Raw genomic sequence first — 25,332 nt, 5'->3', positions numbered from 1 at the left:
TCTCTCCTTTACATTTTCCTTTCTCTGTTTTTCTCTTTTCATTTTTGTTTGGTGTATTGCTTCCCATTTCTTCCATGACTTCTGAGAGAAAAATACAGTTCTAGGTACTGAAAATAGGTGTATGTGAATCTTGGATGCAATCAAATGACATGATTGATGCTCTAACAGTCCCTGTCGATAAAAGACCATGGGCAGATATTAACTTTGTTCCACATGGACTATTGGTCATAAAACTTTGGGCAGTTCAAATATCAAGGTTTATTTTAATGTTTGAAAATTTCACTATCCATCACAGTCAAGTACCTATTATCTACTAGCACTTAGTTTCCCAGGCATGCTCTCTGTGCATTGACACATGAAATTTTGTGCTAGTTGTGGTGTAGCAGTCTAGAGTGTCAAAGAACTGAATTGCAATGCAGTGGAGAATCCAGGAGCTTCCTCTGAATACAGAATTTCCATACCCTTATGATAAAGACAGTATTCTCTCTCCCTTTTTCTTTTCCTTTGGCATTTATGTTTAGCAACCATAAAAGACAGAAAACATGACTTTAAAAGATGCAATTGCAGGTGAAAACTTTTAGGAGGAAAAAAGGCACACGAGGAAAACGTAACATGCTTATTTTCAAAGTGTGAATCGCATATGGGAGCAGTGATGCCACGAAACAAACCATGGAAATACACCTTTGGAGGTGAAAATATGATTCTTAGGAATGTGATAATAGTTCCTCTACAGCCTACAGAAAATATCAGTGGAAAATTTGTTTTTCCTTTTTATTTCTCACAACAAACATAAGAAAATTGAATATAAGACCTTGTCATACAAAGCAAAATTGCTATCAATCTTTGCAGTCATTGTCCAAATTTAAATTCCATTATTCTTTCGGCAGTGAATGCTCTGCCACTATCCAATGTCCTTAAGTACCATAGCCAAGTAGCCTTTGACTAAGATGGAAATTCATAGAAGTTTTTTCTCTGTAGAGAACTAGAGAAATTGTTCTCATACATGTCTGAATATGACAATGACAACAGATTTTTCAAAGTTCTGAAGTCAGGTGCCAACTGCACATAACCCTATTTTCTTGATGTTGGTAATAACATAAGCAGCAAAAAGTTTCAAGATCCATAGGTAATTAAAATTTAACAAACTCGTGAACTCTGAGAAGAGGTTGTTTTCTTTGTTAAAAATAGAGGGAAAGTATAAAGACATAATGAGAGAGAAGGAGCTCCCATTTCTTTCAAATGTGCAATCACAACTACAGAGCAGGAAAAGGAAGATATAAACACCATAGTTCATGTAACCCTTTCTAGTAATTAAATCCTCTACATAAAGAGAAATGGCAATTTCATTGTTAAGCTGACTTAATAACTGGCTGAGAAATGCAAATGTACTGAGCAATAACGAGTTGTGAAGGTTACTATATCATCCCCTTTACTCTTTTTATGTAAGATATATAATTGTGTATGGAGTATTTTATAAATTTTTAGAGAAATTTTAGTTTATTAATTATGTTTATTTGATTGTCCCAGTAGTTCTATGTGGGAGAATAGTAAATTCATTCTGCAAATAATAATACTGAGGCCAGGAAAGCAAAATGACATGCTGGAGATAATATGCGACATTCTTAAGTTTGGTACCAGAAAGACAAATGAATGTACTGTTGATCAGCTTGGATACAATAGAACACCTAACTCTCAGGCTTGAGGACTTGTTGTCTTTGTGTTTGATTGCTTTTATGACACTGATTCCCAAGATACAAAGGCAAAAACATTTACTAATAACAATCTTGAAATCTTCTTGAGAGAACAAAATTATATTATATGGCTTAATATATAAAAATATAATTCTATTCCCGGTGAAATTAGGAAACTACTAGCCTGTTGATCTCTTTTCTAAAGAGAAAAACAGATTTAGAATCATAACCAAACTTTTTTTGTTCCAGACTCTGGATATGGTATGAAATGGCATATTTAGTTTAATTGATTTTGATGGTAAGTTTTTATTATCAACTAGGCACGGTCTAGAATCATCTGGGAAGAGGGTCTTAATGAGAAACTATCTAGATTAGGTTGCGCTGTGGGCATTTGTGTATAGAATTGCCATGATTACATTAACTGAGTTAGGAAGACCCAGCCTAGTACTCCTTGGCACCATATCCTAGATTCTATAATCTGATAAAAGTGGGGAAAGTGATCTGACACACGCACTCCCTTTTTTCTCTCTGGTGTTGACCAGAAACTCCCTATGAGTAGGTACTCCAAGTTCTTGCTGCCTTGACTTCCCAATGAGGATGGACTGCAATCTTGAGTTGGAATCCAAGTGAAGTTAGTTTCCTTTAAATTGCCCTTCCCGAGCACAGCAACGGGAAATGAAAATAAGGTATCATTTGAGTAAGATAATCTTCATTCAATAGAGGAAAAAAAGATACAGTGATTTTTATTTATAGATCTGTATTCTTTCTATAATTTTAGAGGCACAGCAAAAACAAATTGAGAAACAAATAAAATAAATATCAGACAAAATCTTTCTGGGAAGCACTCAGGCCTGAATTTTAGTCGTTATGTTTTCTTCAGCCACCTAGTATGAACCTTGAAGGCTCTGTTCTTCCTGTGTAAAGAGGTCAGGTCATCTGGAACTAATCTAATTCTAAAACTACATAGATATGAGATTTACTCTGGAATCAAGGTCTGAAACACAGGGGACTTACAGCGCATTACATTAGCCATTAGCTGTTAGGCATAATCCCACTATCCTATCATTCCTTCCCTGTAACCTCCATGTCTTTGGACATTTTCCCTGTCTCAGAGAAAGAACTTCATGAAGAATTGACACATCTCTGGTCTCCTACATTTACAGATGACTTTCATGAATCTCAGCAATCATAATCTGCTTTTATAGAAATTCAGTGACAAGGAACAAGCCAATTCTGGTCACAGAAATCTGGGCTCACATATGTTTGTCCATGTGTATTTAAGAGGCAGCTGTTTTCTTTCTTTTAAAGTTGGAGGTTAAACAATATAGACAATAGGCTTCTGTTTTTCATCTAGACATTGACTGAAGACTGAGAGTCACCTAACAGGTGTTCAGTGGGTGATGACCTGACAATGTGAATTGAGCCCTTACACCAAGATTTCACTACAATTTTCAGAGATATGAGTAATAAGTTCCCTTTTTGTTTAACTTAATTTGGTTTGTTTTTTTTTCCTGTAAAGTAATTCTGAGAACGTTCTAGCTAGCAGTGACACCCCCAAGTGTATCTTTGATTGCCAAACATAGGAAACACTTGGGTGATTTAAAGATGGAACACTGAGTGAAAGATACCAAGTGGTTTTTATGCATCTAGACTATGGACTCTAGTCATAGGACTCTGACTATGTCTCTGTCAAAGGACTCAAATTAATCTAAACTCTAGCAAACGGGATAAGTAATCAGAAAGATTTGGGTTAGAAAGGATTGTCATCATCTCTTTCAATTAAGACTAAACAATAGCAGTAGTTAACAACACAGTGACTATGGATTGATGTTCATCAGGACTAAAAGGACCGATAACATTACAAAAACATGTTTATTTTCAATATTTCATCTGTACTCTTTGTAGTGACTATATTGCCTTTTACTGTCACAGAATGCCCACCTGCAGCTACATGAGTTACAAACTACTTTGTTTTCTTCTGGCAAACCAAAAGAACATCATTCCCTATAGCTCTCTTAAAAGTGCAAAGATGCTCCTTCCTCAGTGGTGCTCATTAGATAGCAGCACACAACTAACTCTTCCTCTGTAGTTCCTGTGGCCAGAAACTATTCCCGTGTCCCTGGAAATTGGATGTGCTAATCGGCTTACAATGGGGGGTAAGCTCAGCTTCAGCAGAAGCATAGAGGCTAAGTGAGAGCAGAAAAAGGGGCTAAACATGACAACTAGAATCAGGATGCTGTTGCCAACATGATGAGGAAATTGGATGCTGGACAGTGAAAAATTACAAATGTTAACTACAGCATCAAATAGCCAAACAATTACAGCAGATTAGATGTGAATATAAATGACTTGGGCTTGAAATCTGCAGGCTATATGTTTGTGCCAAACTGAATAACTTACATAGCTTTTCCAAAGAGCAGAGATGGCATGCATGGCATTCACAAAAAAAGTTACACTGGATAACGAATGGAACGAGGCCCTTGACCCAGGTGGTATAATCACTTCATTGTAAAAGGTTGTCCAGAGAGCCAAACATCAAGTCAGGGGTGATTAACTGTGATGGGTACAACCCAAGGGGCAATAAAACTATAAAGAGTGGAGCCAAAGAACATCCAGGAATGATGATTTTGGTGACATTAACATTTTGTTTTAAATGGAAATATATGTGCTACAGGAGCTACACTAACCAAGGGCATGAGATATGGAGTATGGAAAATTATGAGACTACATATCACTTGGCATTTCCAGTTGTTCCAATAACATGTATATTGAACAATATTATTTAATAATTATTTGTGTTATGAAGCACATGGTTCCTTAACTTATAGCTCTAGACCCATCGAGTGAGTGTTTTATTTTGGCCCTATAACATTATCTAGTTAGTTGTTTTAAAAGTTGTTGTGGGGTAGGGAAATTCCCCTTTCAGACACACACACACACACACACACACACACACACACACACACCCAAATACACACTGGATAAACAGAAAAAAATTAAATAAAAGATGCAATAGACTTAACAAGCTGGACAGGATCTTGAGAAATTGGTTTGACAAGGAAGAAAGCTGCCCTATGCAAGTCTGTAAGAATTCTAACAATTTTCTAGAAGCAGTATCCTCTCAATACACACTAACACTTATCTCAACATAGGTCTTGAGATTCCTAACAGATTATATTTTTTGCTAAAGAGAAAAATGTGTTCTACCAAGTCAAGGTTATTGAATAATGAGGAAAGAAGGAGAATCTGGTGGCTCCTTTAGATCATTAGCATTGTAGAGGACTCCTCCAAATGATGTAGGATTTCCTCTGGACTACCAATCTTGGATAAACAGCCATACAAAAAACTATCTCTATGCTACATATATGCAGGCTCAGGCAAGTGTGATAAATTTTTTTATTCTCATATTATCCAGAGCTTAGAAAGTTAATAAATAAATTACATTGAAAGTCTAGCTTTCAATGTAATTATGGACATAACATCTTGGGGGTATGGTACTGTCTCAGGTTTAAGTTTATACAGTTTAAAGTCATAATGTGAGAATTCACTTGACTCCATAAAAAAACACTGGTAAGTTATGATTAATTTCATGACTTTACATAACTTTTCTCTATAAGATTATTATAAAACTCAGAGTCATTAGTCACTGGAATTTTATAATGTTTTACACATCTAAATCTCAACTGATCCACAGGCATCAATTAAAACCAACACAGCTAACCCTCTTGTGAAATATTTAATTTTCAATCCTGTCAAAACTTTTGTTTAATAACTCACCTTTGAAACATTGTTGAATGCATGTAGGTTTACATGCGATACTATTAGTTCATTGACCCATCTCAGAGATTTAACTGATGATGAAACAAATGCAGCCCATACTAGCTTAAGTAATGTTTAAATTTACCTTTGATTTCTACTAAATTAATAAACCTATGAATGCTGAGAAATAAAGGTGGGATACCTTAACAAGTCTCCAATATCCTCTCCTCTCATTACTTCTTGTTCATACTATTTCTTGTCTTGTCTCTCATCATGGACATAAGTCTCATTCACTCAGGCCAGCTACTTTTATGAGCATGGATACTGGGAAGAACATAGTTCTAGATGCTTATTCACATTTTAACTTGCCAATCAGGACGCAAAGGTCTTTATTACCAGCTCCAATCTAAAAAAATTTACCATGTCATACTGTCGGGCAGTGGGCACATGGAAAGGAAGGGGGCTTACCCACATCCCGCCAGATCTCCAGAGCTCTGGGCGGGCAGACATGGGGGGACTGCCACGCGCTTTCCACATGGCACGGGTGGATGTCTGGCTGTGGGATGCCACGGAACCCCAGTCTGTGGGGAATGAAGAGGGAGTAGTCCTGGGTCTCTGGACCTCATGGAGGCCAATGACAACAGGTTCTCAGTCTCAGACTTCCTAGACACCAATGTTTGTCTCAGAAGAGATGAGAACAAAGGGCTCTGGGGGCAGCTCAGTCAGCTGCCAGACTGAAGGGAAAAGGGCACTGGGTGGCTTCCATGTGGACGATAGTCCTTGGTCCAGTCTGGTGGCTGGAAATGCTGAGAGGCCTTCCTGTGGGAGATTAGACATGGCCTATTCCATTGTTCTAACAGGGCAGGTCTTGATGAGCAGAGATGGTCTGTGGTTTTTAAGGTGTTTATTGTAGAAAGGCAGAGAGGGAGAAGAGTAGGGAAGTAGAAGCAGCCATGGCCACATAGAGAGAAAGACGGGAGGAGGAGAAGGAGAAGGTGAGAGTAGGAGAACAATAGCTTATGAGAGAGGAGAGGCCAAACAGCCCCTTTTATAATGGGCTGGGCCATCTTGCTCTTGCCAGGTAATGGTGGGGAGGAGCATACCTGGCTATTTCCAGGTAACTGTGAATGTGGAGTCTAGCCAGAATGCCAGGAGCTTTGAACATTGTCTACGTGACTGATAGACACAGGATTATGGAGTTGGGGGCTCCATGGTATTAGGTGCCTGTGTCTGGGAACATGGCTCATTGTTCCATCCCACTAGGTCTCTGGAGTAAGCTTCACTCAAGCAGAACACAGACAGCCTTTCACAGTCCCACATTATATACCACTGCTTAAAACCCCAATAGATTAAGTATAAACACACACACACACACATACACACAGGCAAACACACATGAGAAATCAATGATTGATCATAGATAGATCATAGAATAGGCTAATTCTCATATCCTAAAATCCTATATTCTTTCAAAGAAATGGACAGAGTAATCAAAATGTATCACTGATTTCACCAGTTACAATGCAGCATTGTAGCTAAAATGTATAACATAGAAATTGCTTTTGAATCCTTATTGAGGTAAGCATTGGCAAGAAAAAGTAAAAGAGATAGATATATATATAAAATAGACAGAGAACACTTCTCCCAAGATGAGGATACCTAAACTGACATTCAAAGTGTAGGAGTTAGTTAGATGAGAAATAAGTCTTCCAAGCAGTGGGGAAAATGGGTAAAAATGGAAAGCATAATTAAGTCCCCCAAATATTCATAGAATCAAAGTTAGAAGGTTAAAATATCAAAAGAGATCTTGCATAACGATCAATAATGTATTTTTTTAACCTTTAAAGCACATGTTAGCTACTACTCTATCTTTTGTGATATGGTTTCTCATTGTAATGATGCACAAAGAGCCTGAACAAAGTAGCCTTTGTCACTATTTGGTGGATGACTTGAAACAATCATGTCTCTAGGGACCTCAACATTCCATTTGTTTGTGAAGGTGAATGAGTTAGACTGAGCTGTTATCTCTAATACTGTCTGTCTCAGGTAAATTGTTGAAGTTTTGAGGTCAATAAAGAGACTCATTGGGAGAGAGTGCACAAAGATATTATAGTTCACCCTATACAATTCATTCTGATAAAAGATGATAATTCTCACAAAACTCATTAAAGATAAGTGAAAATATAATCCTATGGAGCAAAAGATGTAACAAAGTCCTGTCAGAAGATCTTTTGAAGGTATAGCCATTCTGGGTGGGATTGAGACCTCAGAGCCACTGGTCATCAAAGAAGAGTAAATGAACAGCCTCTTCAGGGAACTCGGCAGGGAGGATTGTGTAGTTTTGTTTTGCTGACAATGATTTCCTAGAGTGTCACCAAAGGTGTATACAGAAAGAAATAAAACCTAATCTTAGAAGCATTAACAGCCAGGGCTTTTCATTCCCAACATACATGCCAGCATATCTGCTAAACAGAACAGCAGTATTGGAAGCCCAGTAAGGGAAAGCTATTTGTTTCTGATGAAAAGAATGGTGTATTGCCTCGGAGTGTGAATAGGACATTTCTTCCCTTCCCTTGTAATGTGGTTGAGGCCATCAGTCAACTTAGGACCACCTGCAGGAACACTCCACAGGACCACCCTTCAGAAAGGCTGATTTGCCTTAGGCCATGCTAAAGAAAGAGGAAGAATTGATTAATCCCTTGATGAGTTAACATACTTTTCTTTCCTGAAATTCTTATGTTCTGGGCATTCAAACCGTATGTATGTAGTTATAATACTGTCCACCTTTTTGAGTCCCTTCTCAGAAACACATAACTTTCCATTTTTTTTTCTTTTTCTCATATTTTTCTTCTTTTGAATACTTTCCAAAGCTTGGGAATAGATTGCAGGACACTCTGGCTTTCTCTCTCTCTCTTTTTTTTTTTTTTTCTAAATAATCCTTGCCCCAACTACTATTTGACTGCTCCATGAATGGCATGGTTTTCTCTTCCTTTCCTCCAAAATTCTCCTTTGGGCAGCTGCAGAGACTTACGGTATTCTTGGCCAGCAAATAACTTTTTTTATTATTATTATTATCTATTTTTCTCATGAATATTATATCCAGACTACAGTTTCCCCTCCCTACCCTACCTTCCAGTCTCTCCTACCTCTCCTCTCCTCCAAATCCTCCCCCCTCCCCCTTCCTTCAGAAAAGAGCAGGTCTTCCAGGAACAATAACCAAACCTGGCTTAAGGCATAACAATCTTCAATAAGTCCAAGTACTATACCATACTATCACCTTAAGGCTGGATGAGACAATCCAGTAGGAAAAAAAAAAGAGTTCCCAAAACAGGGAAAAGAGTCAGAGATAGCTCCCATTCCTACTGTTAGGAATCCCACAAGAACACCAAGATACACACAACATACATGGCCTAGATCAGACCCATCTAGGCTTCCTAATCTATGCAAGTCCAACTGAGTCCTGTGGGTCCTGTTCTTGTGGTATCTTTGGCCCTTCTGGCTCCTCCAATCTTTCTCCCCTCCTCTGCAGGACTTCTTGAGCTCTGTCTAGTGTTTGGCTATGGGACTCTGCCTCTGTCCCCATCAGTTGCTGGATGAAGTCTCTCTGGTTGGGATTATTTTAGGCTCTGCATAAAACATTCTGCAGGCAGGACCAACTGCTGGTTAAAGTTTTTGTGGCTGGGTTGGTGTCCCAGTCCCTCCACTTGAGGCCTAACCTTATTATTACAGAAGATGATTAGTTCAAGCACCATGTCCCCTATTATTAGGAGTCTTTGCTTGGGTCAAACTCCATAGATTCTAAGGAGTTTCCGTTGCACTAGGTTGCTACCTTGCCCTTAAATGGCCCCATCCCAATTCAAGGCCTCTCTTCCATTATTCTCTTCCATTATTCTCTTACTTTATCCCCCATTCCCTGCACATGATCTCTCTTTCTGTTTGCATTCTGACCCGCACCCAGTCTATCTGGAAAATTTCTGTTTCCTCTGTGCAAGATCCCTGCATCAGCCTTAAGTCCTTCTTGTTTCTTAACCATTCTGGGACTGTGGATTGTAGCATGATTACCTTTTATTCTACAGTTAATAGCCACTTATAAGTGAGTGTATATGATTTTTGGTCTTTCTGGGTCTGGGTTGCCTCACTCAGGATACTTTTTTTCTAGTTCCATTAAGTTGCTTGTAAACTTCATGATGCCACGTTTTTAAACAGCTGAGTAATACTTCATTATGTAAATGTAGCACATTTTCTTTGTCCATTCTTTGGTTGAGGGGGATCCAGGTTGCTTAAAATTCCTAGCAATTATGAGTAAAGTTGCTATGAACATAGTTTAGCAAGGATCCTTGTGGTATGGTGAAGACTCCTGTGGGTATATGCCCAGGTATATAGCAGGGTCTTGAAGTAGATTAATGGCCAATTTTCTGAGAACATGCCATATTGATTTCCAAAATGACTGTACAAGTTTGCACTACCACCAGAAATGGAAGAGTGTTCCTGTTGCTCTATGTCCTCACCAGCATAAACCATCACTTGTGTTTTGATCTTAGCCATTATGACAGGTTTAAGATAGAATCTCAAAATCCTCTTCGTTCCCGGATCCTGCCAAGACTAGTCTGCATAGGTGAGAGTATGGACTACAGAAGCTAACAGCTTCTGGGACAGGCGGGACCCACAGAGCTTCTAAGGCAGGACCCATTTTGGGCTCCAGACATCCAGGTACCTTCCCTGCCAGAGGACAGGTGTCCAATCCGCCGAGGAGGGTTTTGCCAGAGCATCTGCAGGAGCCATCTTCTTTCCCAGATCCCACCAAGACTAGTCTGCACAGGTGAGAGTGTAGACTACAGAAGCTAACAGCTTCTGGGACAGGCCATGTTTAGGGCCTTCATCTTCTGCCAGGAGGCAAGTCTGAACAACAGACATCTGTGCACCTTCTCTGCAAGAGGAGAGCTTGCCTGCCGAGAGTGCTCTAACCACTGAAATGCAGGAGAGAGCTACTCTCCCAGGTTTGCTGGTAGAGGCTAACAGAATCAAGAGAGGAACAAGCTCTAACCAGAGACAACTATAACAACTGACTCCAGAGATTATCAGATGGCGAAAGGCAGATGTAAGATTCTTACTAACAGAAAAAAAGACCACTCACCATCATCAGAACCCAGCACTCCCACCTCAGCTAGTCCTGGGTACCCCAACACACCTGAAAAGCTAGACCAGGATTTGAAGGCATAGCTCATGATGATGGTAGAGGACATCAGGAAGGACTTTAATAACTCACTTAAAGATATACAGGAGAACACTGCGAATGAGTTACAAATCCTTAAAGAAAAAGAGGAAAACACATCCAAACAGGTGATGGAAATGAATAAAACCATACTAGACCTAAAAAGGGAAGTGGACACAATAAAGAAAACCAAAAGTGAGGCAATGCTGGAGATAGAAACCCTAAGAAAGAAATCTGGAACCATAGATGTGAGCATCAGCAACAGAATACAAGAGATGGAAGAGAGAATCTCAGGTGGAGATTTTCCATAGAGAACATTGGCAGAACAATCAAAGAAAATGCAAAATGCAAAAAGATCCTAACTCAAAACATCTAGGAAATCCAGGACAAAATGAGAAGACCAAACCTACAGATAATAGGAGTAGATGAGAATGAAGATTTTCAACTTAAAGGGCCAGCAAATATCTTCAAAAAAATTACAGAAGAAAACTTCCCCAAACCTAAAGAGATGCCCATGAACATACAAGAAGCCTACAGAACTCCAAATAGACTGGACCAGAAAAGAAATTCCTCTTGACACATAATAATCATAACAACAAATGCACTAAATAAAGATAGAATAATAAAAGAAGTAAGGGAAAAGGGTCAAGTAACATATAAAAGCAGGCCTATCAGAATTACACCAGACTTTTCACCAGAGACTATGAAAGCCAGAAGATCCTGGACAGATGTTATACAGACACTAAGAGAACAAAAATGCCAGCCCAGGCTACTATACCCGGCCAAACTCTGAATTACCATAGATGGAGAAACCAAAGTATTCCACGACAAAACCAAATTCACACATTATCTTTCCACGAATCCAGCCCTTCAAAGGATAATAAGAGAAAAAACTAATACAAGAATGGAAACCACATCCTAGAAAAAACAAGAAAGTTATCCTTCAACAAACCTAAAAAAAAGACAGCCACAAGAACAGAATACCAACTATAACAACAAAAATAATGGGAAGCAACAATTACTTTTCCTTAATATCTCTTAATATCAATGGACTCAACTCTCCAGTAAAAAGACATAGAGTAATAAACTGGCTACACAAACAGGACCCAATGTTTTGCTGCTTACAGGAAATCCATCTCAGGGAAAAAGGCAAACACTACCTCAAAATGAAAGGCTGTAAAACAATTTTCCAAGCAAATAGTCTGAAGAAACAAGCTGGAGTAGCCATTCTAATATCTAATAAAATCGACTTACAACCAAAGTCATCAAAAAAACAAGGAGGGGCACTTCATACTCATCAATGGTAAAATCTTCCAAGAGGAACTCTCAATTCTGAATATGCTCAAAATACAAGGGCAGCCACATTCATTAAAGAAACTTTAGTAAAGCTCAAAGCACACATTTCACCTCACACAAAAATAGTGGGAGACTTCAACACACCACTTTCTTCAGTGGACAGATCACGGAAACAGAAACTAAACAGGGACACAGTGAAACTAACAGAAGTTATGAAACAAATGGATCTAACAGATATCTACAGAACATTTTATCCTAAAACAAAAGGATATACATTCTTCTCAGCACCTCATGGTACCTTCAGCAAAACTGACCATATAATAGGTCACAAAACAGGCCTCAACAGATACAAAAATATTGAAATTGTCCCATGCATCCTATCAGACCACCATGGACTAAGTCTGATCTTCAATAACAACATAAATAATGGAAAGCCAACATTCACTTGGAAACTGAACAACACTCTTCTCAATGATACCTTGATTAAGGAAGGAATAAAGAAAGAAATTAAGGACTTTTTAGAGTTTGATGAAAATGAAGCCACAACATACCCAAACTTATGGGACAGAATGAAAGCATTTCTCAGAGGAAAACTCATAACTCTGAGTGCCTCCAAAAAAAAAAAAAAAAAAAAAAAAAAAACCCTAGAGAGAGCACACATTAACAGCTTGACAACACACCTAAAAGCTCTAGAACAAAAGGAAGCAAATTCACCCAAGATGAGTAGACGGCAGGAAATAATCAGCCAAGTGGAAACAAGAAGAACTAAAGAACTATTCAAAGAATCAACCAAAGAGGAGCTGGTTCTTTGAGAAAGTCAACAAAATAGATAAACCGTTAGCCAGACTCACTAGAGGGCACAGAGATAGCATCCTACTTAACAAAATTAGAAATGAAAAGGGAGACATAACAACAGATCCTGAAGAAATCCAAAACACCATCAGATCCTTCTACAAAATGATATACTCAACAAAATTGGAAAACCTGGATGAAATGGACAAATTTCTAGACAGATACCAGGTACCAAAATTAAATCAGGATCAGGTTAGTGATCTAAACAGGCCTATGTCCCCTAAAGAAATAGAAGCAGTCATTAATAGTCCCCCAACCAAAAAAAGCCCAGGACCAGATGTGTTTAGTGCAGAGTTCTATCAGACCTTCAAAGAAGATCTAATCCCAGTTCTTCACAAACTATTCCACAAAATAGAAACAGAAGGTACTCTACGCAACTCATTCTATGAAGCCACAATTACTCTGCTACTGAAACCACCAAAAGACCCAACAAAGACAGAGAACTTCAGACCACTTTCCCTTTTGAATATCAATGTAAAAATCCTCAATAAAATTCTCGTTAACTGAATCCAAGAACACATCAAAACAATCATCCATCCTGACCAAATAGGTTTCATTCCAGGGATTCAGGGATGGTTTAATATACAGAAATCCATCAATGTAATCCATTATATAAACAAACTCAAAGACAAAAAAAAACCACATGATCATCTCGTTAGATGCTGAGAGCATTTGACAAGATCCAACACCCATTCACGACAAAAGTCTTGGAAAGATCAGGAATTCAAGGCCCATACCAAACATGATAAAAGCAATCTACAGCAAACCAGTACCCAACATCATCGTAAATGGTGAGAAGCTGGAAGCAATCCCACTAAAATCAGGGACTAGACAAGGGTGCCCACTTTCTCCCTACCTATCCAACATTGTACTTGAAGTCCTAGACAGAGCAATTCAACAACAAAAGGAGATCAAGGGCATACAAATTGGAAAGGTAGAAGTCAAAATATCAAATTTTGCAGATGATATGATAGTATGTATAAGTGACCCTAAATATTCCACCAGAGAACACCCTAACCTGATAAACAGGTTCATTGAAGTATCTGGATATAAAATTAACTCAAACAAGTCAATGGCCTTCCTCTACACAATGGATAAACAGGCTGAGAAAGAAATTAGGGAAACAACACCCTTCTCAATAATCACAAATAATATAAAATACCTTGATGTGACTATAACTAAGGAAGTGAAAGATCTGTATGATAAGAACTTCCAATCTCTGAAGAAAGAAATTAAAGAAGTTCTCCGAAGATGGAAAGATCTCCCATGCTCATGGATTGGCAGGATCAATATAGTAAAAATGGCTATCTTGGCAAATGCAATCTACTGATTCAATGCAATCCCCATCAAAATTCCAACTCAATTCTTCAACGAATTAGAAAGAGCCATCTCCAAATTCATCTGGAATAACAAAAAACCTAGAATAGCAAAAACTCTTCTCAAGGATAAAAGTACCTCTGGTGGAATCACCATGCCTGACCTAAAGCTGTACTACAGAGCAATTGTGATAAAAACTGCATGGTACTGGTATAGATACAGATAGTAGACCAATGGAATAGAATTGAAGACCCAGAAATGAACCCACACACCTATGGTCACTTGATCTTTTACAAGGGAGCTAAAACCATCCTGTGGAAAAAAGACAGCATTTTCAACAAATGGTGCTGGCACAACTGGTGGGTATCATGCAGAAGAATGCGAATTGATCCATTCCAATCTCCTTGTACTAAGGTAAAATCTAAGTGGATCAAGGAACTCCACATAAAACCAGAGACACTGAAACTTATAGAGGAGAAAGTGGGGAAAAGCCTCGAAGAAATGAGCACAGGGGAATAATTCCTGATTAGAACAGCAATGGCTTGTGCTGTAAGATAAAGAATCAACAAATTGTACCTCATAAACTTGCAAAGCTTCTGTAAGGCAAAAGACACAGTCAATAAGACAAGAAGACCTGAGAAAAGCACCGGGGCAGCTGGGGCGCAGGGTCGGCTGACACTCGCCAGCTACCCACAACACCCACCGCAGGATTTTGAGACTGCTGGTGAGTGGAACACAGCTTCTGCTCCAATCTTTAAACAGTGACAACGATAACAACTAACCCCAGAGAGTACCAGATGGCGAAAGGTAAACGTAATAATCTTACTAACAGAAACCTAGACCACTCACCATCATCAGAACCCAGCACCCCCACTTCGCCCAGTCCAGGGCACCCCAACACACCGGAAAAGCTAGACACGGATCTAAAAGCATATCTCCTGATGATGGTAGAGGACTTCAAGAAGGACTTTAATAACACACTTAAAGAAATAGAGGAGAACACTGCTAAACAGGTAGAAGACATTAAAGAGGAAGCACAAAAATCCCTTAAAGAATTGCAGGAGAACACTGCTAAAGAGTTACAAATCCTTAAAGAAAGACAAGAAGACCTCCAACAGATAGGAAAGGATCTTTACCTATCCTAAATCAGATAGGGGACTAATATCCAATATATATATAGAACTCAAGAAGTTAGACTCCAGAAAATCAAATAACCCAATTAAGAAATGGGGCTCAGAGCTAAACAAAGAATTCTCACCTGAGGAATACCGAATGGCTGAGAAGCACCTGAAAAAAAAATGTTCAGCATCCTTAATCACCAGGGAAATGCAAATCAAAACAACTTTGAGATTACACCTCACACCAGTCAGAATGGCTAAGATCAAAAATTCAAGTGTTAGCAGATGCTGGAGAGGATGTGGAGAAAGAGGAGCACTACTCCATTGTTGGTGGAATTGCAAGCTTGTAGAATGACTCTGGAAATTAGTCTGGCAGTTCCTTATCAAATTGGACATAGTACTACCAGAAGATCCAGCAAAACCTCTCCTGGGCATATATCCAGAAGATGTTCCAACTGATAAGAAGGACACATGCTCCACTATGTTCACAGTAGCCTTATTTATAATAGCCAGAGGTTGGAAAGAACCCAGATGCCCCTCAACAGAGGAATGGATACAGAAAATGTGATACATTTACACAATGGAGTACTACACAGCTATTAAAAAGAATGAATTTATGAAATTCCTAGGCAAATGGTTGGACCTGGAGGGCATCATCCTGAGTGAGGTAACTCAATCACAAAAGAACTCACATGATATGTACTCATTGATAAGTGGATATTAGCCCAGAAACTTAGAATACCCAAGATATAAGATACAATTTCGAGACACATGAAGCTTGGGAAGAACAAAGACCAAGGTGTGGATACTTTGCCCTTTCTTGGAACTGGGAGCAAGGCACCCATGGAAGGAACTACAGAGATAGAGTTTGGACCTGAGACGAAAGGATGGACCATCTAGAGACTGCCATACCTGTGGATCCATCCCATAATCAGCCTCCAAATGCTGACACCATTGCATACACTAGCAAGATTTTGCTGAAAGGACCCTGATATAGCTGTCCCTTGTGAGACTATGCCCGGGCCTAGCAAACACAGAAGTGGATGCTCACAGTCAGCTATTGGATGGATCACAGGGCCCCCAATGGAGGAGCTAGGGGGATCTGCAATCCTATAGGTGGAACAACAATATGAACTAACCAGTAGCTCCAACCCCCCGTTCTCGTGTCTCTAGCTGCATATGTATCAGAAGATGCAGAAGATGGCCTGGTCGACCATCAATGGAAAGAGAGGGCCATTGGTCTTATATGCCTTATATGCAGACCTTATATGCCCCAGTTCAGGGGAACGCCAGATCCAAGATGTGGGAGTGGGTTAGTGGGGGAGTGGGTTTAGGAGGGTGTGGGGGACTTTTGGGATAGCATTGGAAATGTAAATGAAATAAATACCTAATAATAATAATAATAATAATAATAATAATAATAATAATAAAATGAATCTCAAAATCCTTTTGATATTCATTTCCCTGATGGCTATGGAAGTTGAACATTTCTTTAAGCCCTTCTCAGCTATTTAAGATTCTCCTAGAGAGAATTTCCTATTGATATCTGTACCCCAATTTTTAAATTGATAATTTGATTTGTTGATATACATCTATATCTCTATATATAATATCAATATTTATATACATACAAATATAAAATATCTATATACATATATCTATATACATATATTAGCCCTGTCTCAGATGTGGAGTTGGTAAAAAATATTTTTCCATTCTGCAAATTGGAGGGTAGGCAGTGGAGCGTGGGATATGAGGGGGTGGGGCAGGGGTGGGGGATATTGTGGGGATGTGAAGGGAGAAATGAGAGGAGGAACTAGATGAGGCAGTACTGGAAGGGGGGGTTGATATTGAGATGTAAAGTAAATAGACAAATTTTAAAATTAAAAAATTAGGCAATATATAAAAATGAAGTTGTATAGTTATTCTTATTATAAAATCTTCACATGGTCCAATTGTAAAATAGAATATTATGATATGAAAATAGTTCTCAGTTTCTCCTGTAACATGTAGCACCAAGTTTTTGGTAATATAAACACATGAGGAACAGTACTGTATATTTGTTTTAAGAATTGTGCAAGGCTATCCAGGATGCACTTACTTTGGTACAGTGCCAGATGCGGACCACCATTTAAATTACTATGAACCCCATTACCACTACATTTTACCTAAACTAGGGGATAGAACAGAGAAAAATCTCACTGTACTTCAACTTGGGCCTGCAAAGTTTAGCAAAAGATATAAAGATTTATGAATGAATTGGGAAGTAACAGGTATGATACAACACTGTTCAAAAAAAAAAATCTAACTTTTATATCACAGAAGTACATTAGAAACACTCTAACCAGGAAATCCTTCTCTAATTAAATACTTACTTTTTTACATTTCAAATGTTGTCCCCTTTCCTGGTTTCCCCTCCGAAAACCTCCTATCCCCTTCCCCTCACCTCTGCTCACCAATCCACCCACACCTGCTTCCTGGTCCTGGCATTCCCCTACACTGGGGCATAGAGCCTTCAGAGGACCAAGGGACTCTCCTCCCATTGATGACCAACTAGGCCATCCTCTGTTACATATGCAGCTGGAGCCATGAGGGGGCCCTGTGCTCTGTCCAATGGTAGGCTTTGAGGATCCACCTCTGTATTTGTCAGGCACTGGTGAACCCTTTCAGGAAACAGCTATAACGGGCTTCTGTCAGTAAGCACTTGTTGGCATCCACAAAAGTGCCTGGGATTAGTGATTGTATATGGGATTGATCCCCCAGTAGTCTCTTGATTTTCATTCCTTCAGTCTCCGCTCCACACTTTTTCTCTGTAACTCCTTCAATGGGTATTTTGTCCCCCCTTCTAAGAAGGATTGAAGTATCCACACATTGGTCTTCCTTCTTGAGTTTCATGTGGTTTGTGAATTGTATAGGGTATTCCACGGTTTTGGGCCAATATCCACTTATCAGTGAGTGCATATCATGTGTGTTCTTTTGTGATTAGGTTACCTCATTCAGGATTATATTTTCTAGATACATCCACTTGTCTAAGAAATTCGTAAATTCATTGTTTTTAATAGCTGAGTAGTACTCCATTGTGTAAATGTACCATATTTTCTGTACCCATTCCTCTGTTGAGAGACATCTGGGTTCATTCTGGATCCTGGCTATTATAAATAAGGCTGTGATAAACATAGCGGAGCATGTGTCCTTATTACATGTTGGAGCATTTCTGGGTATATGCCCAGGACTGATATCAGTGGGTCCTCAGGTAGTGTTATATCCAAATCTCTGTGGAACTGCCAAACTGATTTCCAGAGTGGTTGTACCAGCTTGAAATCTCCCAAGCAATGGAGGAGTGTTCCTCTTTCTCCACAACCTTGCCAGAATCTGCTGTCATCTGAGTTTTTCACTTTGGCCTTTCTGACAGGTATGAGGTGGAATCTCAGGGTTGTTTTGATTTGCATTTCCCTGATGACTATGGACGTTGAACATTTCTTTAGGTGCTTCTCAGCTAATCATTATTCCTCAGTTGAGAATTCTTTGTTTAGCTCTGTGCCCCATTTTTTTTAAATAGGGTTATTTGGTTCTCTGGAGTCTAACTTTTGAGTTCTTTGTATATATTAGATATTAGCCCTCTATCAGATGTAGGATTGGTAAAGATCTTTTCCCAATCTGTTGGTTGACTTTTTGTGCAATTGATAGTGTCCTTTGCCTTTTAGAAGCATTGCAATTTTATGAGGTCCCATTTGTCAATTCTTGATCTTACAGCATAAGTTATTGTTGTTCTGTTCAGGATATTCCCCCTGTGCCATGTGCTTAAGGCTCTTCCCCACTTTCTCTTCTGTTAGTTTCAGTGTCTCTGGTTTTCTATGGAGGTCCTTGATGTACTTGGACTTGAACTTTGTACAAGGAGCTAAGAATAGATTGATTTGCATTCTTCCACATGCTGACCTCCAGTTGAACCAAGCACCATTTGTTGAAAATGCTGTCGTTTTTTCCACTGGATGGTTTTAGCTCCTATGTCAAAGATCAAGTGACCATAGGTGTATGGGTCCATTTCTTGGTCTTCAATTCTATTCCATTGATCTACCTGCCTGTCATTTTACCAATACCATTCAGGTTTTATCACAATTGCTATGTAGTACAGCTTGAGGTCAGTGATGGTAATTCCACTAGAAGTTCTTTTATTGTTGAGACTAGGTTTTACTATTCTAGGTTTTTTTTTTGTTGTTGTTGTTGTTTTGTTTTTTATTCCAGATGAATTTGCAAATTGATCTTTCTCACCCTATAAAAAATTGAGTTAGAATTTTGATGGAGATGTCATTGAATCTATAGATTGCTTTAGATTAGGCAAAATGGCCATTTTTACTATATTAATCCTGCCAATCCTTAAGCATGGGAGATCTTTCCATCTTCTGAGATCTTCTGCAATTTCTTTCTTCAGAGACTTGAAGTTTTTATCATACAGATCTTTTACTTGCTTAGTTAGAGTCACACCAAGGTATTTTATATTACTTGTGACTATTGTGAAGGGTGTTGTTTCCCTAATTTCTTTCTCATCCTGTTTATCCTTTGTGTAGAAGAAGGCCACTGATTTGTTTGAGTTAATTTTATATCAAGCTACTTTGCTGAAGTTGTTTATCAGGTTTAGGAGTTCTCTGGTGGAAATTTTGGGGTCACTTAAGTATACTATCACGTTATCTACAAATAATGACAGTTTGATTTCTTCCTTTCCAATTTGTTTCTCTTTGATCTCCTTTTGTATATTAGAAACACTCTAACCAAGAAATCAAAAAGAAAAAATAAAAGTAAAAAAATAAAATCACCATACTTTCATAGGGCTCAAAGAAAGATTCTGAGTGTAAAGACATTGGTGATCCAAAGGACAATACCATCCATGACCTTCCCTTCAGACATGACACTTGGAAACCTGGTGTTATACCATTGAACATGGTAAATGACAGAAGTGTCAGTGTGATACAATGGTGGCCATATTAAAGTTAGCAATATGGCTCGGTGGTTATGGATACTTTCTACTCTTTCAGCTGACCTTAGTTCAGCTTCAACATGTACGTGGTGGCTCAAAGTCATATCTAATTTAAGTTCCAGGAGATCCAAGCCTCTCTTCTGGCTTTCATAGACTTCATGCATATGGTGGTACCCTTATAGACACGCAGCCAAAACACTTGTACATATGAAATAAAAATGAATAAATCTTGAGAAAAGTTTCTGGGTTATTGGTTGACTTAGATCTGAGATATCAATATTTATCTTTGCAAAAAAACAGATTGGAGGTGTATCTCAGTTCTTCAGAGGCAGTTGCTGTAAATAGCATTTATCCCATTATAAGTTTCTGGGAAGGAACATACACAGACTAATGTGGCTGTTCAATGCAATGAAAAGGGTCATCAGGATGCATTTTTAATCCAAATAGATCTCTTGTGAAATTATTTGCCGGAGACATGGTCTAATGACTCAAACAAAAACAGAACATGTAGCTAATTTTGAAATCAGTAGAGAACACAGAGTTTCCAGGCACCGTTGCTCAGTGCTCTTTCCTTACATAAGCAACCCATCTCTGGATGCAGTTCGATATAGCTTGCTCTTCTGCTTTCCTTTCAAATAGAAATAAAGCTTTAGTTTGCATAATATCTACATTCTATTTTACTATATAGCATATATAGATCAAGAATTAATTTTCTTTTGCTTAATTTTCAAAAGCGTCTCTCAGTTATTACAATACTCATTCCCTCATTCCAGGAGAGGGTAGTGTGAAAGAGAAAATTCTATCAAAAAAGGTGATAAAGTAATTTATGTGTTTACTTTTTTCTCAGTCAAATGGCTTTTTATTGTTTTGGGCCTAGACTTACATTTTTTTACAACTGATTGATGGACACCCTTCTTAACTGAGTGAAAACATAGATAATTGTGGTATTAAATAGGCATGTCACTTTTTGACTTACTAGGGAAGAATAATTTCTATTGTCTTTACAAAATCACTGGTTTTAAGTTTTAAACTAGGTTTATTTTATGTTATGTGAATGCATATATGTGTGTGTGGTGTGTGTGCACTTGTGCATGTCTGTATGCATGTGCATGTGTTTGTGTATGTGTGTATGTGCACCATGGGTGTCCTTTGTGCATGGGAAGCCAGAGGAGGGCACCAAAATCCATGCAACTGATGTTATAGGCAGATAAGCTGACACATGTGAGCTGGGATCCAGGAAAACTAACTCATGTCCTCTACAAGAGCAGAAAGATCCCTTAGCCACTGAGCCAAAATTCTCCAGATAATAATCTTCGGTTTTCATTCATCAATTCTTTATTCAGTGTCTATTATTGTATAAGCAATAAGTCCCCGATGAAGATAATGATGATGATGATAGTAATAAGCACAGTGATTATAAAAACTGACTTAATGTATGCATAATCATTTTATAAGCTATAAAGTAAAAAAATGAAAGTGTGTTGTGAAATGGTTCTTATTAGCTATCAGTAATCATGGTCTCATATATTAGTGATGTTAATATTATTCACATAGGTATACAGTGAAGTCACTTCATCACCTAATTTTAGTAGTATTTCAAGATAGCATTATGCAGTATGACAAGACATACGTTAATAACCCACTTCCTTCATATTATTAAAGTTAATAATACAATCAAATACAAATGTAAATGCAAATAAGTCTGCTATTTTTAGAATCCCAAAATGTTGTCTTTAAAAGTCTGTATATAATAATGGTGATTTCTGTCACTGGAATTTATGACTAATAACTTGAAAGTGAAATAACTACAAAGTATTATATGCATAATCATATTCATTTGAATACACAACCCAAATGAGTATCATCAATATACTCAAACTAAGATATATTTGCAAAGAAATTGTACATCGGTCTTTCTTCCTTTCTTTCTTTTTTCCTTTTCTTTCTTTCTTCCTTCCTTCCTTTCTTTCTTTCTTTCTTTCTTTCTTTCTTTCTTTCTTTCTTTCTTTCTTTCTTTCTTTCTTTCTTTCTTTCTTTCTTTCTTTCTTTTTTAAGACAGAGTTTCTCTGTGTAGCCCTGGCTTTCCTGGAATTCAGTCTGTAACCAGGCTGGCCTTGAACTCAGAAATCCGCCTTCCTCTGCCTCCAAAGTGCTGGGATTAAAGGTATGTGCCACCACTGCCCAGCTTACATTGGTCTTTTAAACAGTTGCCAGCACTGAGTTATCTCATGAATCTGATAGTTTAAAAGATCAAGTAATATAGAAGTGAGTCCTGCATAGTCCAGTAAAATACTGGATTGCTGAATCACTCAATAGATGTTTAACTAAAAAAAGAACAAGATGAAAAGATACATTTAGACAGTTTTTCAATACCATAAATAAATGAAGCCCAGTGAATCTGTCAAGAAGTATATCAACTGCAGAAATCTGATCTATTTGTAAAAATGTTAACTCTGATGCCCCAGCTGAGACCCACAACGTTAGCAGAGTTTATCTATTCTTAAAAATAAAGACCTCCAGATTGTTTTCCAACGTGGTTTTACCAGCTTGCAACCCCACCAGCAATGGTGGAGTGTTCCTCTTTCTCTCCATTCTCACCAGCATCTGCTGTTTTTGATCTTAGGCATTCTGGCTGGTGTGAGGTTGTGTCTCAGGGCCATTTTGATTTGCATTTCCCTGATGACTAAGGGTGTTGAACATTTCTTTCTCATTTTTTTGTCATTTATTTATTTTAAACTCCAGATTTTATTCCCACCATGCCCCCAATTCCATTCTCCGACTGTTCCATATCCCATATATCCTCCCCACACCCTGTCTCGACAAAGATGTCCCCTCTACCAACCCACACAACCAGACCTCTAAATTCCCTGGGCCTCCAGTCTCTTGAGAGTTAGGTGCATCCTCTCTGACTGAACCCAGAACTGGTAGTCCTTTGCTGTATATGTGTTGGGGGCCTCATATCATCTGGTGTATGCTGCCTGGTTGGTGGTCCAATGTCTAAGAGATCTCGGAGGTCCAGGTTAATTAAGACTGTTGGTCCTCCTATCGGGTCACCTTCCTCCTCCTCAGCTTCTTCCAACCTTTCCCTAATTCAACCACAGGGGTCAGCAGCTTCTGTTGGGTGCAAATATCTGCATCTGACTCTTTCAGCTGCTTGTTGGGTTTTTGAAGGGCAGTCATGTTAGGTCCTTTTTTGTGAGTGCTCCATAGTCTCAGTAATAGTGTCAGGGCTTGGGACCTCCCCTTGAGTTGGAACCTACTTTGGGCCTTTTGCTGGACCTTCTGTCCCTCAGGCTCCTCTCCATTTCTATCTCTGCAGTTCTTTCAGACAGAAACAATTATGTGTCAGAATTTTGACTGTGGGATGGTAACCCCTTCTCTTACTTGATGCCCTGTCTTCCTGCTGGAGGTGGGCTCTATTAGTTCCCTCTCCCCACAGTAGGACATTTCATCTAAAGTCCCTTCTGAGAGTCTCTCACCTCCCAGATCTCAGGTTCCAGGTCTCCAGCTAGAGGGTCCCCCTAACCTCCTAGGTTTCCTTCCCAAGGTTTCCTGTTTCCATGCTTTCTGCTTTCTCTCATAGCTTCAGTCCTTTACCGTCACCCAATAGCAGATCAGGTTACCCTCTCCTTCCTGAAACCCAACACACTTTCCCTCCCAGGCCCCTCCCTCCCTCCCCACTTGTGATTGCTTTCTTCTCTCTCCCAAGTGGGACTGAGCCATCCTTACTTGGGCCCTTCTGCTTGTTGACCCTTTTGAGTTCTGTGGATTATATTTTGTGTATTCCAGTGTTTTCTTCTTCTTCTTTTTTTTTTTCTAATATTCACTTGTTAGTGAGTACATACCATGCATGTGCTTTTGGGTCTGAGTTACCTCACTCAGGATGATATTTTCTACTACCATCTGTTTGTCTGCAAAACTCAGGATGTCCTCATTCTCATTAGCTGAGTAGTATTTCATTGTGTAAATGAACCACATTTTCTGCATCCATTCTTCTGTCATTTGACATCTGCGTTGTTTCCAGCTTCTTTAGGTGCTTCTCAGCCATTCAAGATTTCTCAGTTGAGAATTCTTTGTTTAGCTCTGTACCCCATTTTTTAAATAGGGTAATCTATTTCTCTGGAGTCTAACTTCCTGAATTCTTTATATATTTTGGATATTAGCCCTTTATTGGATTGTGGTGTTGATAAAGATATTTTCCCAATCTGTAGATGGCCATTTTGTCCTATTGACAGTGTCCTTTGCCTAACAGCTTTTCAATGGGGTCCCATTGAGACCCAGCTATACCACTACTCCGTATATACCCAAAAGATGACCCAACATATAACAAGGACACCTGCTCTACTATGTTTATAGAAACATTATTTTTAAGAGATGGCTTAGCCGTTAAAGACTAGGCTCACAACCAAAAATATAATAGCCAGAAGCTGGAAACAACCAAGATGTCCCTCAACAAAAGAATGGATACAGACAATTTGGTACCTTTGCACAATAGAGTACTACTCAGCTATTAAAAACAATGACTTCATGAAATTCATAGGCAAATTGATAGAACTAGAAAATACCATCCTGAGTGAGGTAACCCAGTCACAAATTAACATACATGGTTGCACTTACTGATAAGTGGATATTAGGAAAAAAGCTTGAAATACCCATGATACAACCCACAAACCATATGGAGCTTAAGAAGAATGAAGACCAAAGTGTGGATGCTTTAATCCTACATAGAAGAGGGAACAAAATAATCACAGGAATTAGAGGAAAGAAGGGACGTTGGAGGAAGAGAGGAGGGGGAGGGTAAAAAGGGGCGACATGATCAGGTATGGGAAAGGACAGGACAGAAGTACAAAGGTTTAGGAAATTGAATAGCAATATGTAGCTGTGGGGGATGGGGAGCTGTGGGTAGCTACTAGAAAGTTCCAGATGTCAGGGAAAACAGAGGCTCCCAGGGCCTAAGAGGATTGACTTTAGCCACAATAACCAACAAAGGGGAGAAAGAACCTGTAGAATTTACCTCCAGTATATAGGCATGGCCTCCAATTGAGGGGTGGTGCCACCTACCCATTTAAAAATTTTTAACCTGGAATTGTTCCTGTCCAAAGGAAAAACCAGGAC

Source organism: Mus caroli, unplaced genomic scaffold (genome assembly GCF_978045245.1).
Source record: "Mus caroli unplaced genomic scaffold, Mus_caroli_1 scaffold_7, whole genome shotgun sequence".
In the NCBI taxonomy this organism is placed as follows: domain Eukaryota; kingdom Metazoa; phylum Chordata; class Mammalia; order Rodentia; family Muridae; genus Mus; species Mus caroli.
The sequence above is the reverse complement of the archived record's forward strand: the minus strand, read 5'-3'. Positions refer to the sequence as shown.